Source organism: Labrus mixtus, chromosome 16, assembly GCF_963584025.1.
Source record: "Labrus mixtus chromosome 16, fLabMix1.1, whole genome shotgun sequence".
Lineage (NCBI taxonomy): Eukaryota > Metazoa > Chordata > Actinopteri > Labriformes > Labridae > Labrus > Labrus mixtus.
In genome coordinates, this window is record NC_083627.1 from 12,871,833 (window position 1) to 12,888,103 (window position 16,271).

At 41.0% G+C, this 16,271-nt stretch overlaps 1 protein-coding gene across 8 annotated transcripts in view; it reads right to left on the minus strand.

The window, feature by feature from the left end:
• The window catches only part of LOC132990790 (uncharacterized), a 527,599-nt gene that overhangs the window by 69,128 nt on the left and 442,200 nt on the right, over nucleotides 1-16,271 (minus strand). The window lies entirely within an intron of this gene.

Genomic DNA, 16,271 nt, shown 5'->3' on the forward strand with positions numbered 1-16,271 from the left:
TAAAATCGACAAACTAAGAAGCTAAGACAATTCAAATGAAAAAGTCAATATGAGAGTTTAAGAAAAAGTCTCAAAGTGACTAAAGCGGGGTACACACTACAAGATAATCAGGCCAATTTTGGGCCCGATTCCCCCCTTCCGACCAAAGTCAGCAAAGGCCCAACTATCTGATGTTCCAAAGATTATCTTGCCAGATTCTCCTGTGGTACGAGGTGTGTTAATGAGAACACCGAGGACGGCCGAGCACGGACTCTATGAATTGTCACGTGGAACGGAACAATAGCCAATAAGGAAGCAAGCTAACTGAAGCAGGAAGCACAACAAAAATTACCATGGCGACAACAGCAATCGTGAAGCATAAAGTTAAATGGATGTCATGAATTCAGGACCAACTTGTTGATTTGTGGCAACAACCTGAGTTATATACAATGTGTCCTGTAAAACAAACCATAATCCAACTGACAAGGAAAGGAGTTTGACCAAAATGTTTAACCGTAATGGATGTACCAGCTAACAGCTAGCCACATTTAGCTTGCCCCTCATGTTTGTTTACTCTTAAATCGTGTGAGATTACACTTTGTGATAGTCGAGACTCTGGATGTCGGCGAATTAATCAGTTAGTGTGTGGTGTGCTGAGTTGATCGTCTCGTTGCACACCACACACTATGAGATCTGAACTGTTAATCGGTCAGGATTGTTGTCATGTGTGGGGTCTCTCACGTTATCAAAATCTTTTAAGATTTTAAAAATTGTGTAGTGTGTACCAGGCTTATGATAATGAAGAGAGCTCAAAAGTAAATGCAATAAATAAAACTCACTTATGTAACACAGCTACAATCAGAGGTTGGGAGGTTTAAAATCAAGTTTCTAAATTGTCTAAAAGGTCAAAGTGTCACAGTTGTGGGAAAACAAGGAGGTGGACCCAAGTGCAGAATAAACTGAAAATATTTATTTTAAAACAAAACTAACTAGATTGATATCCAAAAAGGTTCAACCAAGGGTAAAAAGAGAGAGCAACCAGGAAACAACAAGGAAGACTGACATGCAACATTCAACACCAACAACAATAATCTGACAACAAGAGGGAAGGCACACTGAGACTAAATAGACAGGGGTAATCAAACACAGGTGAGACCAACAAGACACAGGTGAGGACAATAAGGGCAATCAAGACTGGAGGGAAACACACAGAGGCAGGGAGAGAACACAAGACAAGAAACACTGAGGACAAAACAAAATAAATCATGAAACAGTGAAGACACAGAGAACTCAACGTAAACAATACACACTATAACGTAGAACACTGGGAGAAGAAATGACCAAATACAACAGGAAACACTAAACTATGAAACATTAAGACAAAAACACACAAGGGAAACAAGCAACACTAGGATAAAAAAAACACAAGGAAACCTAAACTTTGAAATAAACAAAATACAAACTAAATAAGAACGAATCATGGCACAAAGTTCATTGCCCTCAAGGAGATGTTGCATCAAGAGGCGCTGCTTGGCAGGCATCAGGACAATCCCATGTAAAGTGGTTAAGTGTCCGCTGACTAAGCTGTCCGATGTTCAGTGATGGTTATCGCATGAAAAGGTGAGAAAGCCCTAAGTTTGATTTGAAAAAGGTTAGTGAGAGATGTGCGTTTACAAGCCACTACAGCCTTTTTCACTTTCCATCATCTGTCCTGATCTGACTGATATCAAGCGACCGTCTCACTGTTCAGCCCGCAGGCTGCGCCCGATAGAACAAATCATCATCATTTTCTTGGTGAAAATTTTTCATTGTCATTCATGGTCGATAAGATTTCCTGTTTGTCCACCATACGCAATGTTATTGAGTTTGAATCCTGCTAGCATAACATTAGCATTCATGCTAACAGCTGAGCTGAAGGGTTCAATCAGCAGAGAGAACTCATTTATCTCCCGTTGCTAAATTGTATCTATGGCCCGTCCTACTTACTGAAGTCGTGAACAAGGTTTGCATTGCATATGGGAATGTAATGACTGTTTCGGCCATTAGTCAAACCCTCAGGTGTTGCCAGGGGAACAAGTTTAACGATATTTGACAGCAAAACTGGTGAAATTCGTTGGCAAGTGACCATAGTATAAACAAGATAATGCCCGTCGAGGGGTCCATAATCAGGGATTAAGGACTCCACGTCGGACATTAATTCCTGATAATGGAGAACCTCATCTGTTGTGGGAGAAGCTGCTGCGCATGCTCAATCTCAATATTTAAGGAGTCATCCTCTTAAAGATTGGCTTGGCATCATATTCATCCCATCAGAAGTCATCCGACACCGATTTGGCTATTTATTTTTATCGAGAAACAGATGACTGCATGCAAAAGAAGCAAAGACAACTGCACTGAATATGTCCCTTAACTATACATCCTTCTCACATCTAGAGTTAGTCAGACTGTAAACTCTTGTCACTCTTCGAGCTCTTGTCAAGCCGTTGCACAATAATTCTAATGCATGTCCCAACAAATTTCTGTTGACGATTGCCAGACGAAACTAACTGAAAAACAAACTGTGAACTTGTTTTTTAAGGTTTGTCCTAAATACCGCAGGAGGGCCGGGATGAGTGAGAACCAGAGATCAAAGAGATAAGATCAGAGTTGGTAACAACAGGTTCACATAGTTTGCCATATTCCGCTTTTCAATTCATTCAAGTGGAAAAAAACTCTGCAAGGGTTAGCCATGCAGTCCAAATTCTAAACATTGTAGAGAGCTGTCTCCCCCCGCCCCCTCCTCTCTAGAGTTGATGCTCATGCAGGTTGCCATGTGGTGGACACTGAAGCTTCAGTGTTTATCCAGCTCTGCATCGGTCTGTAAACCTTTCTGTGTTCTAACCTCTCTCCATTTTTCAAAAGCATCTCCAATATTGATCCTAGTTTGAGCACGTTTCTGCTCGTGGAGCTTATTAGAAACATGCAGAGGCTTTTTAGGTCGGGTACAATCACTTCTATCTGAACCAGTTCTCTTGCCCGCTTCCATCGCTGCAACACCTGTTGGTTTGACCTGATAACTGGTCTCATATCTGGCAAACCGAGGGGCGTCCAAAACGGCCGTGTGGGGGTGTCTTAAAACCACCTACCTATTTTGTTGCATGTGTGAACACAAACAGCTGAATGTTTGTCTCTGCCTTTATCCGGAGTTTATGAACACATAATCTGTCCGTCTGCACCTGCAGCTCCGTCTGTTTGTAGAGTATAAGTGTGTCCTTTGTTGTTCAGCACGTCGTTCAGACGAGGGTAACGTCTGACTTCACATGAGGACACTGAGAGATTATCTTTCTGTAAAGATAAACTGCTGACAAAAGAGTACAAACTCAAAGTCCCGGCCTTTTCTGGCCAGTGTTGACAGAGTGTTTGACGTGCAGCTGACAAAGTTTGTAACGTACTGGTGTATCTTTGGGATGTTCTCTGGGTTAAATCTCTAGAGTGGCGTTGTCGCTACCAGCTGCTGAGTTACACATCCATCACGGGACCAAAGGCTTTGCAGACAGACACGTCGGCCTGTTCTCATTTTAAATATGTTAGCTGTAAACTCGTGCTGACAGACTCAAAACAGGGGGCTTGTTACCGTTTACTAAATCCTAAATATTGGAATTTACATGACGACTTCCTGGAGTAAACAGCATGCTGCAGGTACTGCGTGCAGATTGAAGGAGAGGATCTGTGACTCTGCACACGGAGAATCTCACATGGTCACACCTCAGAGTTTCACCATCAGAGCGGAGCAGCGAGCTCTGCTGGGCTATTGTTGCTGTTGCTAAGCTACCAGAGTCTCTAACTCTGAAACTAACTAAGAGCCACTCGACAAGTTTTTGTTTTTTTTGTGGGAGCTGAAATGTAATAACCACCAAATGACACAATCAGAACTGAAGGGCCCAGGATTAAAAATAGAGCCCTCACTGAAGGTTCTTTTATGAGTGTCTTGTATGACTAGTATTACCTGGGGACCTCATGTGATTTAGAAATGACCCCACCACGTCTGTGTTTCATGTGGGATAAGCGAAGTCTTTGTTTTAACTCAAATTTACAGACATTATCCCCCAGATATGATATCAAGGCTCTGAAAGCCTGTTGAAGGATATAAAAATGTTCCTCCCCGCATGCTGTCATGCATGTAATCCATCTAATCATCTTTGGAGATTTTGCTCTTCTGATGGATTTGAGCTCGCTCTTTCTATGAACGGGTCTCCATGCTGATGAGCCTCCTGAATTTGCACCCAAAAAGCTGTCAAAACTTTCATTTATAATTGCCAATGCAGCCTCCATAATTCTCAACCGGGAAAAAGGCGCAGAAAAAAAAAAAAACCTTAAAAAAAAAAAAAAAAACGACCACAAATCACGTGATGTTGATTTGCACGGGACTAATATTTTTACTTTACAAATTACGGACATGGCAGGTTCGCACGGGATTAAGATCACAGTAAAAAGGGCTTTAGGAGAGCTGGTTTCTGTGACAGTAACCTGCAGTCACACTCTGTGTTTGAGTACATGCCCGAGGCAAAACTGTCAAAGTTTCATGTTCAATATGAGACTGGATATTGATCTCCACCCTTTGACTTTATGTAACCCTCTTTTATTCTTTCACTGTTATTGCTCTGTCTGCAGTCGTCTTCATCGCATTCAGCAACACAAGTTTAAAAAACAGAGTGTTTTGTTATTGATACATTCCTTGGGTGTCTTTAGTGCTTCCTGTTTTATTTTGGAGTTCTTGTCCCAGGTGTTTCTTATCTTGGGTGCTTCTGTTACAAAGTGCCACCACACTGACAGTAGACGGTCCCTTCTCTCCGGTCTGGATCCTGTTAGGACCTACTGTTCAGTTGTTCCTACTTCTTCTGATTCATTCAGTGTGGAAGTGGTGTCATTAGCCCGCCTCGTGTTATCGACACTCCAGCTCAGATGTGATCTGCACGCTGGCTCAGTAAATAATACAAACTTCACATTACATGGAAACAACGTATGAGAGGCGCGTTAACCCGAACCGGCCGCAACCATTGGATACGCATGTGAAGTGACGTTTTACGTTTAATTTCGCACTGCATTGTGGGTACAAGTACAACCCATTTCCTGATATGATGCGTCCAAACCATACTGCACAAAACCCTGAAGTTAGCATCCATCTTGAAATGTTCAATCTGCTGAGGTGGACCCGAAAAACGCCCCCTGAATGACCACGAGGGTTCAGACTACTGAACAGTCTGCTCTGCATACTGAACTGTGACTTCTCAGAAAGGGGCCATTTCTTACTTCCTCCTTTTGTCTGTTTTCCCGCCACGTTGATCACCCTGACAGTCTTCACCTGGGTCGTTAGTCTCACCCGGGTGTTAGTCTCACCCGGGTGTTAGTCTCACCCGGGGTCGTTAGTCTCACCCGTGTGTATTTAGCCTCGGTGTAACTTTCTTCTTATTTTCATATGTCATTCCCAGAAACTTCCTACCCTAATCTGCTTCCTTGTGGCTCTTTGTTTTCCTGGAGGAGTTTTATTGGACTGTGGAGGACTTTGTTTGGAACTGAGACGTAAACCTTCATCTGCCTTTGTTTGATTAAATATGAGAATTATGTTTTCCGCACGCGGGCCCTACACTTTGTTTTCCAAAGGAATGTGACACATGAGTTCTTTTTGCACGAGTGCATCATTTAAAAAAAACTCCCCAGCATTACTAAAACAGAAACATGGATTGATTATTCCTGTAATTTGAATTACTGTGCCTCTGTATGATTGTCCAGGAAGAGCGACAGTAAAACCTCCGCCCTGCGTGCTCGGGGGGAGCTGCCCTGCGACCCATGCAGCTGACGGTGTGACACGCTCAATGGAGTATTGTTAACAGGAGCCTCCTAAACCCACGGGTGTACCCCGCCTTCTTTTGTGCTGAGCCGAGCTTCGATAAGTGTCCGTCTCTGCTGTGAGAACTAGTACACCAGAGTTTTTAATCCAGCTGTGAGTTAGCAGTCTGGAATCAAGCGGGTTCACTGTGAGAACTCTGTGGCCTTTATGCAAATCAGGGGAGTGGTCTTATTATCTTAAGACTGGCTGATAATCGGGAGTATTCATGGATTCATTTTGGATGTGATACAGCAGGTGCAGCTTGAAGGCAGACAGAGAAACATCTTGAACTCTCTTTGTCTTGTTTTAATGTGTCGGGTTTCTGCTCGCCATCCTCCAACATCAGAGCCTGCTGTTGACTCTGAAATGAATCTGCTGAACAAACAGATCGGTAAATGAATCAAGCTTTATTTATTTACTCATTAATGTATGATCAGGGCCTGAGGGGGCGGGGGGGGGGGGGGACCATTATAATCTGGTCTCTGTCCTGTGTCTGTGTGTATGCTGTAGGGTGAGTTCATTTCTGCAGCACATCTCAGCAACAAGGCGACTCAAAGTTCACACACGATATCAGCAGCATCACGACAAAGAGAAAAAAGAAGATCAAACCGTCAACCATTGGTTTTTTTTAACCTTGATTCAACCAGGAAAAAGTCTCATTGAGATTAAAAATCTCTTTTACAAGAGTGTCCTGGCAAAGACCAGAGGTGTAAAGTAACGAATTACATTTACTCGCGTTACTGTAATTGAGTAGTTTTTTGCTTTACTTACTACTTTTTAAGTCGTTTTTAAAATCTGTACTTTTACTTACACTTAAGTAGGTTTTCTGTTAAGTATTGTAATTAGCTACATTTTAAATCACATCCGTTACTGAGTAAAAAAAAAAGCCTGCTATGAGAGAGAGACAGAGACCCTTTTCTTCACTTCTGCACTTCAGCTAGTGCAGCACGGATAAACACCTCCTCTACTGTGGGTCTACCTGCTGAAGGTGTTTATAGACTGATGATTAAGATGATTAAAATAAGTTGGCTGTGGTTCTTACTCTCGGGCAAAGAAGTGGCTGAGGATGCTTTTTCTCACTACAGCGTTCGCGACTATAATCGCCGCTGCAGCTCAGAGCGATAAACACATTTACTTCCGGAAAGTTCTTCACAATAAAAGTCCCTAATTGTCATCTCTGTGATGTGCTTTTATTTTGAAGCAGACGTATGAGGAAGTTGGGTGTTATAAGCTGCTGCAACTTAAAATACTTCAAACCAAACAGATTCAGTTAGAAGCTTCAGTAGTAGTGATGGGAAAAGCAGTTCTTTTCAGTGTACTGAATCAGTAGAATCAGTTCAGTAAAGATTCGTTCAGCGAATCGTTCTGTACTTCTCCGCAGCTCTGTCTGTGAATCAGAATTTAATAAGCTGAAACACGGCCGAACGTTTAGTTCTGCTTGCGATCGTACTGAGAACAGTCGGTGGTGAATAAAAAACCAATGAGCTGAGAATTTAGTTGGATAAAGTTACAGTTTGCAAACTGAAAGCTGCTAAAACAATCACATTTATTTTCCCCGACCGTTCTGTTCAGTACGTTCAGTTCGTTCAGTGAACGAGAGATCCGCTCTTCCTCTCAGTTCGTTCAGTGAACGAGAGATATGCTCTTCCTCTCAGTTCGTTCAGTGAACGTGATTGAGTGACTCTTACGGTCTAGAGAGAGAGACACGAGACGGGAGAGAGGAGAGCGCAACTGAAGTTGAGAAATGAACGACTCTTTTCAGTAAGTGATTCAGTTCAGTTCGTTCACCCAGATGATTTGTTCGTTTTGAACGAATCATTCACGAACTACACAACACTATTCAGTAGCCTGCTAAGAGGTAAACAAACAGAGACTAAAACATCTAATATAATCTCATAAAGGCTCATTTTAAAACAATAAATGGATTATCTTTCATCTCAGGTTTAGTTGCAGCTAAGTCAGCCTTTGAGGCTGTCTTGGAGACTAACCAGCCTCAGAATAATAAAACTAAAAACACTAAAATACTCTTTACACTGTTTATGATTGAGACAAAGATCCTTTTAGTATTTTCTTAAATAGTTTAAAGGCTTAATATGCGATTTTTCACACTTAAATAGAAATCAAGTATATCCTCTGAAAATAACTCTGAGTCATGACTGTCTACAATGGGTGTAACACCCGAGTCCCACTGTCTGTGATGCTTTCTGAGTCCTATCTTCAGTTTGTTTACATCACCCGGACGGCGGCTGACTCCTCCTCTCAAGTATAAAAGTAATTTAATTGAGGGACTAGAGAAAAGAAGAATAACATACTGTACTCACTGCTTAACTGTGTTCCTAGATCACGCTCATTTTGGGTAAATTTTCATGCAGTGTGAAGATACGAGCATAATAAAGATCGCTAGCATTAGCATGCTAACACAACAATGCAGCGCGAGTTGTTTTGGTTTCATGCTGGTGCTCAAGGGCGACATCTGCTGGATGGAAAAATCGCATATAAAGCCTTTAAACATTTCAGTTCATAAAACATCTGATTACTTGAACATATAATCCTTGATTATTTATTCATCATTATGTATATTTTGTTTTTGTCAATGGGGTAGAAAAGAAAATGTTTATCTGAAAAGATAAATCTTTGTAAAGATTGGCCTTTAATTAAAAAAACTTTGAGATTAATATCCTCTCGTCCTTTTTTCATGACACACGAGAGATGCATTGTTAAAAAAAGTAACGAAGTAACTTTTACTTAAAGTACATTTTAAACAAGTTACTTTTTACTTTTACTTTGAGTACATTATTAAACTGGTACTTTTACTTGTACTTAAGTAAAATTTTATCAAAGTAACAGTACTTTTACTTGAGTAGAATATATTAGTACTCTTTACACCTCTGGCAAACACAGGCAGCAGCACAATTACAGGGTTTCAGTCTTACAACAATTTACATAAATAAAGGAATCACAAAATGAACCATTCATCAAAATCTGTCTGAAGTCATCAGCAACAAGGCAATCAAAAAGTGCAATACAAGTTAAAACCTCTACAGTCACAGAAGATTAAATATGAAATGTGTCAAAGTTCAATTTTCTTTGCACATTGAGGATTACAGGTAACTCTGCTCTTACTTATTTAAATGAACACGTTCCTCTAACTGTGTGTTGGCTCTGTATGTAATCAGCTGGTCTGAAGTCGACGACCACAGAGTCTTAGGCTGAATCTCGGTGTCCTCCCTAAACCCTGAGCCCTAAACCCTAATCCCTAATCCCTGAGCCCTGACGGATTTAATTGACGTCACCTGGAAAGTGATTGAGTGCATGAGGCTGCAAGGCTCAAAATGGTTAAATAGGAATGGGACAGCACTTTGTGACTTCTCTGTAACCATGACAGCACAATGTTTTTCTCTACCTGCCAGAAACTTAGGGTCAGAGTCTCAGAGGGCAAAGGTCACTAACAATGATCATTCTTTTCAGTTATCACATCAGTGATGGAGTCCTTACACATAGCAGACTATCAGAGGAAGTGCTGATACAAAGTGTCGAAAAAACACCAAACAGGATTGATTGATTTAACCCAAACTGGTTCTTCAGAGTTGTTAACAGAATGTTCTTTTGAAGAAGTTTAGCCGACAAACACATTTTTATTCAACTTGCAGGTTTTGTCAAAATGAGCACATCAATACAAGAACACATGTGCACAATCATAAGAGAGTGAAGCAGATCAGTCGCAACCATAGACTGTATATCTTAATGGTCAAAGCCTGTGTGGCATCACCTGCCTGTTCCTGCAGGGGGCGCTGGAGTCCCATGGATGGCGGTCTCCATGCTGGAAATGCTGTCTCAGCCTAACTTTCAGTCAACCTAACGACTGGCTGAGAGCTGGAGCTGAGGCAGGTTTTAAGCCTCCTGACAAACCGTTACACCGACGCCCACCTGTCAATCAGGTCAGCTACACGCCTTATTGTGAATAACTCTTATCCTTCATCAAATCAAAATGGATGAGTCCAGCTTAGTTGTGCACTATCTACCTACCAACACATCTCAAAAGTTTACCAAACAAAGAGACACATTTATTTTTGGAAAGACAGAGTTAACTTAAGATGTCCTCTTAGAACTGTTAATCAAATACTCAAAGGACTCATCTCATGAGAAGGGTCATGTGGGGTCAACCCTAAATCATTCCTCTTCATCTTTCTATGTTGACTTTCATGGACAAACTTTGGTTTCCACGGTAACAATGCATCCAACGCTTAGCAGGGCAACAAGAGTGAGTACTGTCAGATGGGAACATTGCAACATTGTGGTGGAACATAGACGCAAGTGCTGAAAGAAGCAAGGCGAGTTAAATAAATAAGAATGGATAGAGCTTGTCTGATTGCATGTGTGTGTTTGTGTGTGTGTGTGAGAGAGAGACATCACTGAGTGAGGCAGAGGAATATGTAACTTCCCAAAGCTAATGGCTCTGCTCAGGTTAAAAATATAGGCATCACTCAATCACATCGAAGTGTGTGTAAGAAAATAGTTTAATAATAAAAAGTCTCAACTAGTGTCACAATTTTCGCTTGCTGCCGCAATTTAATTGCGAAAAAACGTCTAAAAACATCGCAACTTGCATTGCAATTTTCTTGAAAAGCTGCCGTGAAATCAAGCATTTTAGGCCGCAACAATCCCGGAAAAAGTCTGCGAAATCCTAGAGGGACTGATTTCCCTCTTCACATAAGCACTTCTCAACCTTACAAAATGACTTCAGCTCAGAAAATTGGATCATATTCTATTTTGTCAGCCATCATGGGCTGGGCGTCTCTGGGAGTCCAGGGTGTAACCCCGCCTCTCATCCAATGACAGCTGGTATTGAATCCAGCCCCCGCGACCCCAAACAGGGAGAGCGTTGTAGATAATGGATGGATGGTTTGAACAGCACTCCCAGGTGATAAACTCGTTTACTCAGTATGATCTCTCAGAGTAAATAGATTGTTCTGTGGTCCTGCTGTGGTGACTTTAAAACCAGCCTTTTCTATGTGTTTTACCTCTGACTGCACCTGAAGGCATCATCTATCATCGTTTTCATCCTCATCAGCACAACAACCTAACAACAGAGCTTGGTTTTGTTTATCGTCCGGTTACATAATGAAACGGTCGTTTAACTGAATAAAAAAGGGCGTGAAGATAAACCCTGATAACCTGGATTCCTAATCACACTCTGAAGTCAAGTCTCAACTGGTCATCGAGCCGTGTTTAAAGTCAACTCACTCCTCTAACTTCTGCCAGTACACACCTTTCTACAGAAAATATGCCCCAATAGGTCGACTCTGCCAGCGGCTCATTATGACACATTTATGTCTACAGTTTGGTGGCGGCCTTTAGTGGATGTAGTGATTATGAAGGGTGCAAAAGAATTTAAGAAACATTGTTTAGAAAGCATAACGTTAGCCCTAATCAGCTGATCTCAACATTAGCCCTAATCAGCTGATGGCCAGCCGATTAGTTTCTAAGCATCCAAAAATTGCACTCAGGCCTTATTTAAGCTACTCTAGTCTACCTATTGCTGCTCCCTCTGCAACCCTCCTCCACTTCGGCTCTTCCTTTACGCTGTGTCTGACTTAACTAATGTCATGATGCTGTCGTTGATGCCTGCTCTCTACCTGCTTTACTCTTTCCTTGTATGCACTGGGAGAGCAGGATTGTGTGCTGTTCCTGCAGGAAGAGCTCAGAACAGAGCAAAAGGAAAAAGCTGCGATCACTTCATGACATTAATCACGTGTTGCAAATATTTGTGTCCTACGTCCATTGCAGAAATCACAGAGTATCACAGTCAACAGGTTTGCAAAGAGTTTCTGGATTAGATATTTTCTCCGCCTCCAGCACGAGCAGACGGAAGACACTTCAATATGCACACTTTGAAACTCAGAGGGTGCAAATGTTTCCTCTGTGCAATTATCAACTCTTACACATAAATGCATGAATAGTTGGTGTCACAAATAGTCACAGGATTAACCATGTTTCAGAAATATATTTGGGTAATTATTTCCCAGCATGCTTTGGTTTTGGGTCGAATTCTTCGCTCCGTGTGAAACAAAATAAATACTTTCTTGTCCGTCTCTTTAGGTTACATAAGATTTGAGCTGTGAACAATAATGTGAGTATTATCATCCTCAGCACCCTTTCACTGTGTGTGTGTGTGTATGTGTGTGTGTGTGTGTGTGTGTGTGTGTGTGTGTGTGTGTGTGTGTGTGTGTGTGTGTGTGTGTGTGTGTGTCTTTATCCATGTCTGTAGAAGGGCGTGTTCTTAAAGGTTGTCCAGTTTAACGCCACAAAGCTAAAGCTCACATACTGACCTATAAAGAAGTTGAAATGGGTAATTTTAGCCGCTGTTCACTTCTAAAGACAGGGTTGGTAATTTCCTCCAGATCCACTTTTTAAGATTTTGGTTGAAATTGTCTTTAGGTCCTGACAGAAATTAATAACTCATGTGCTCTGAAAAAGGAACAAAGAAAATCCATCATCTGTAGCAGTTGTAAGCCTGTAAAAACTTTGACCAATGTCAATTGCACACAGAAGCCTTGCACACTGAGTCGACTGTGTTTATATTTCTTTTAGAGATAATATATAATATAAATACATATACTAACATAATGTCCCATATGTTTCAGCTGAAAATAGTGATACCTTTATAACCAAAATGAACCAGGTTTAAATGTAATAACTGCATCTATATATGCAGGTAAAACTAAAACTATGACACCTAGAGGTCACTGCTGGGAATTACAACAACAACCACACCATCAGTAAAATATCCTCCTCCACAGCCTCTCTCAGGGGAGTTCACGCCACTTTTCATTTTAATAGAGGTGTAGCCACTATCAGCAGCCACGTTTTACAACCTCTCTTCCTGCAGGACTCAGGACTGTGGATTAACATTACTTTTACCAAGGAACAAAGGAACTGATCAATGACTTAAGTCTCCCTCTCAGACAGGATATTATGAACTTTTACAACACCTGGAATAAACAACTGAGCGGAAACAGAACACTCTGCTATCTACAAATTGACATGCATACAATTGACTACCCAAAGACATGAACTGTGACCGAAACCAGTCTCTGCAAAGTCGTAAAATTGACCATCTGTTGAAGGACTGCTGAAGAGCTGAATTAAACCACAGCTTTCAATTCTGCATCAAATGAACATTTATGTCTTTCTTCATCTAGATATTTGTAATTGTCACATTGAATGTATTATAATCATCTTTTTAAACTCAAAATCTGATCTTCAGAATAGGAATAAGAGTTATATTATGTTTAATAGGAATTTGACGTGGAGCGCTATTGCCATCTAGTGTTAGAATATCCATGAATACGTAACCTTCATAATTATACATTTAGACGTGTTATAAAGCATACTCTTTGATATTAGCTATAGAAGGTGTTATTTAAAGACACCATTTTTTTCTCCTACTTTATTAATATGTCTTATTAAGAATGCTGACTGTATAACATGTTTTTGTTCACCTACAGGCTGGGATTAACTGAGGATGTTCCCAGATGGTGTGATTTTCATCTCAACATGAATCTGATAGAAATGTTTGTCTAAATATATGACGTGAACGTACATCAACGTGGATCTGATAGAAATAATATTGAAATGAATGTATGGTGACGTATATATGTTTAGAGTCTTATTCTTAATCTTATTGAGTAAACACGGTTTAGTTTAAACAATTGTCCTCCGGTCAGAATGGGAGTGACCCTTCTCATGCAGGCCCCCCTCCTTCTCCCGCAACTGATAAGAGTTCACGCTGAGCTCAGATCTTGGGTTCTTTTTAGTTTTGGTTTCTTGAAGTTTAGAGCTTCAGCTCTTGCTCTCTTCTCTTCGGACTTCGGTCCGAATCACTTCTTTTAAGTTTGTGCCGTAGAGACGAGTCTCTGCCGAACTTTCTTTTTCACGCACAATTTTTGGAACATCAATTCTTTCTGGCTTAAGCAAGGTTTTTGAACTTTCTTCTCCAAAGTCGTTGCTCTTCAATTTTGAACGCCAATTCCTTAATTTGGATTCATCAAGATGGCCATCAGGTTAATCTGAATTGGGAATAGACGTATCAAAAGACTCTTTAATACTTTTCCTGTTGGATCCTCTTGGAGCTTCTGAGACGAAGGCTGAACCGACGTACAATCTCCATCCCAGCTGCACACTCCGACCCAGGTGTCAAGGCATCTAATCTGGCCCGTGGACCTCTCTGGGCCTTAAAAGAACCGCTTGCCAGAGACTGAAACGCGGGACCAGCCGGCGGAGTTCAATTGAACACATCTCACAGTAAGACTGCTGGTGGCAAGGGGTGTTGGAAGATTGAGTCTTGAGTTGTGTCTATTCAGAGCCCTCCTTTAAATCCAAATAGAATCCCAAAATTCCTTCATCAACTTTTTCTTTTTGACCATTTTCTGATCAAGTCATTCAAACAATACCACGTCTTATCTCATTACTAAATATATAATGTCACCATACATTATAATTGCATTATCCTGATCATAATAATCATATTCTTTATCTGTTTCATCTATACATTATTGTTTACCCCTTTTTATATTAAATTTTACACATAAAATTCAGTGTGTGTTTTCTTGTTTAACATTTCCAGAACTTACTTCTTTCAAGATATGAAACTGACTGATTAATTAATTAACTTATACCATTAAAGTTATTTTCTTCCTTTAACAGGAAGTGGTGCCCCCTTCTTTTAATCCGAGGTTAAATAAAGATATAACATCTTAATAATTTAATTACGCTACAGAGGTTTAGATTTTGGTTAGTAAAGAAGAAACTGAAAAATGGCAGAGGAGATACCTTCACTCCAATTTGACTCAGCTGAAAAGCCACAAAATAAATCCACAGGCTGAAATAATGCAACCATAGTCTCTTTATTTAAAACACGAGCGGTCCAAACAAAATGTGCTGCCGGTGCAAAGAGGGGAATAAACGCAGCAGCAAACGTTTCACTTCTCACTACGATCAGTGCCACTGAGAGTTTCACAGAGCTGATGCAGACAGAGGTGAATGCCAGGTGTGATTCATCATTCAGCTGGAGCTTCCAATTAGATGAGACCAACTGAGGGAGCAACAGCTAATCTCAGTTGTTTTATCAAAGTCCGGGGGAGCAAAATATACAATGTACAAACAGGCCTACATGAAATGAGCTATGCTGGTACATGCAGATCTAAATCTGGTCAAAGTTTGTAACCACAACATTCAAACTGGGCCCCTCCTCCTGGGCTCATTGCCACCAGAAGCTCACACTCACTGTAGGAAGTAGTGTGTACGTTTACTGCTTGTACCTACACTGCAAGATAACGCACGCTAGCAGAAGCTAACTGCCGGTGTTTGTCACCCGCCTGTCCAACAAGAAGCAGACCAACTCCACGTCCACAGGTAAAAGCCAACACAAGGTTCACCCTCGTTTTAGAACGAGCTTTATCCACTTGGTGTTTCGCCTCACTGTGGTCATATTTTCTCTTATTTGCTGCTACGTCCACGTCCGTTATATTCACCGGTTTGATGTACATTTTACAAATGGGAAACTTGTGCTTCCAATGTGTGAATGCAATTTTTTCACATTTTCCTCCAGAACCTGGAACTTCAGAGTACCTTTTTTAATGCCCTGAGAAGGTGCAGTTTCACAGCATCCCAACATATTTGTAAAAGAAAAAGGAACATTTGAACCATTTTCTACAACTTTAAAACAGCGATCCAAACCCAGACTCAGGCAGAAACATAACTCCAAAGCAAGATCAAAAAGCCAGAACTTAAAAAGAAGTGATCTGTAACTCTGACATCTAGTGTTTACAATGGGTACTGCAGTCTAAATTCTAAACATTGTAGAGAGCTGTCTCCCCCCGTCCCCTCCTCTCTAAAGTCGATGCTCACGCAGGTTGCCATGTGGTAGACACTGAAGCTTCAGTGTTTATCCAGCTCTGCATCAGTCTGTTAACCTTTCTGTGTTCTAACCTCTCTCCATTTTTTAAAAGCATCTCCAATATTGATCCTAGTTTGAGCACGTTTCTGCTCGTGGAGCTTATTAGAAACATGCAGAGGCTTTTCAGGTCGGGTACAATCACTTCTATCTGAACCAGTTCTCTTGTCCGCTTCCATCGCTGCAACACCTGTTGGTTTGACCTGATAACTGGTCTCATATCTGGCAAACCGAGGGGCGTCCAAAACAGCCGTGTGGTGGTGCCTTAAAACCGCCTACCTTCTCTGGTCCAAATAAATCCAGAGCATTCAGGACCAGAATCTAAAGTTAGAAGGAGGACATACTGGCTGCTGCATTGTTGTGAGAGAAGCCAGCACTTCAACATAACATGTTTCCTTAATGTCTGATCATATTGTAAGGTCACTTTATCATTTCACTCACTAAACATCTTACTGACTGATTGATCCTTTC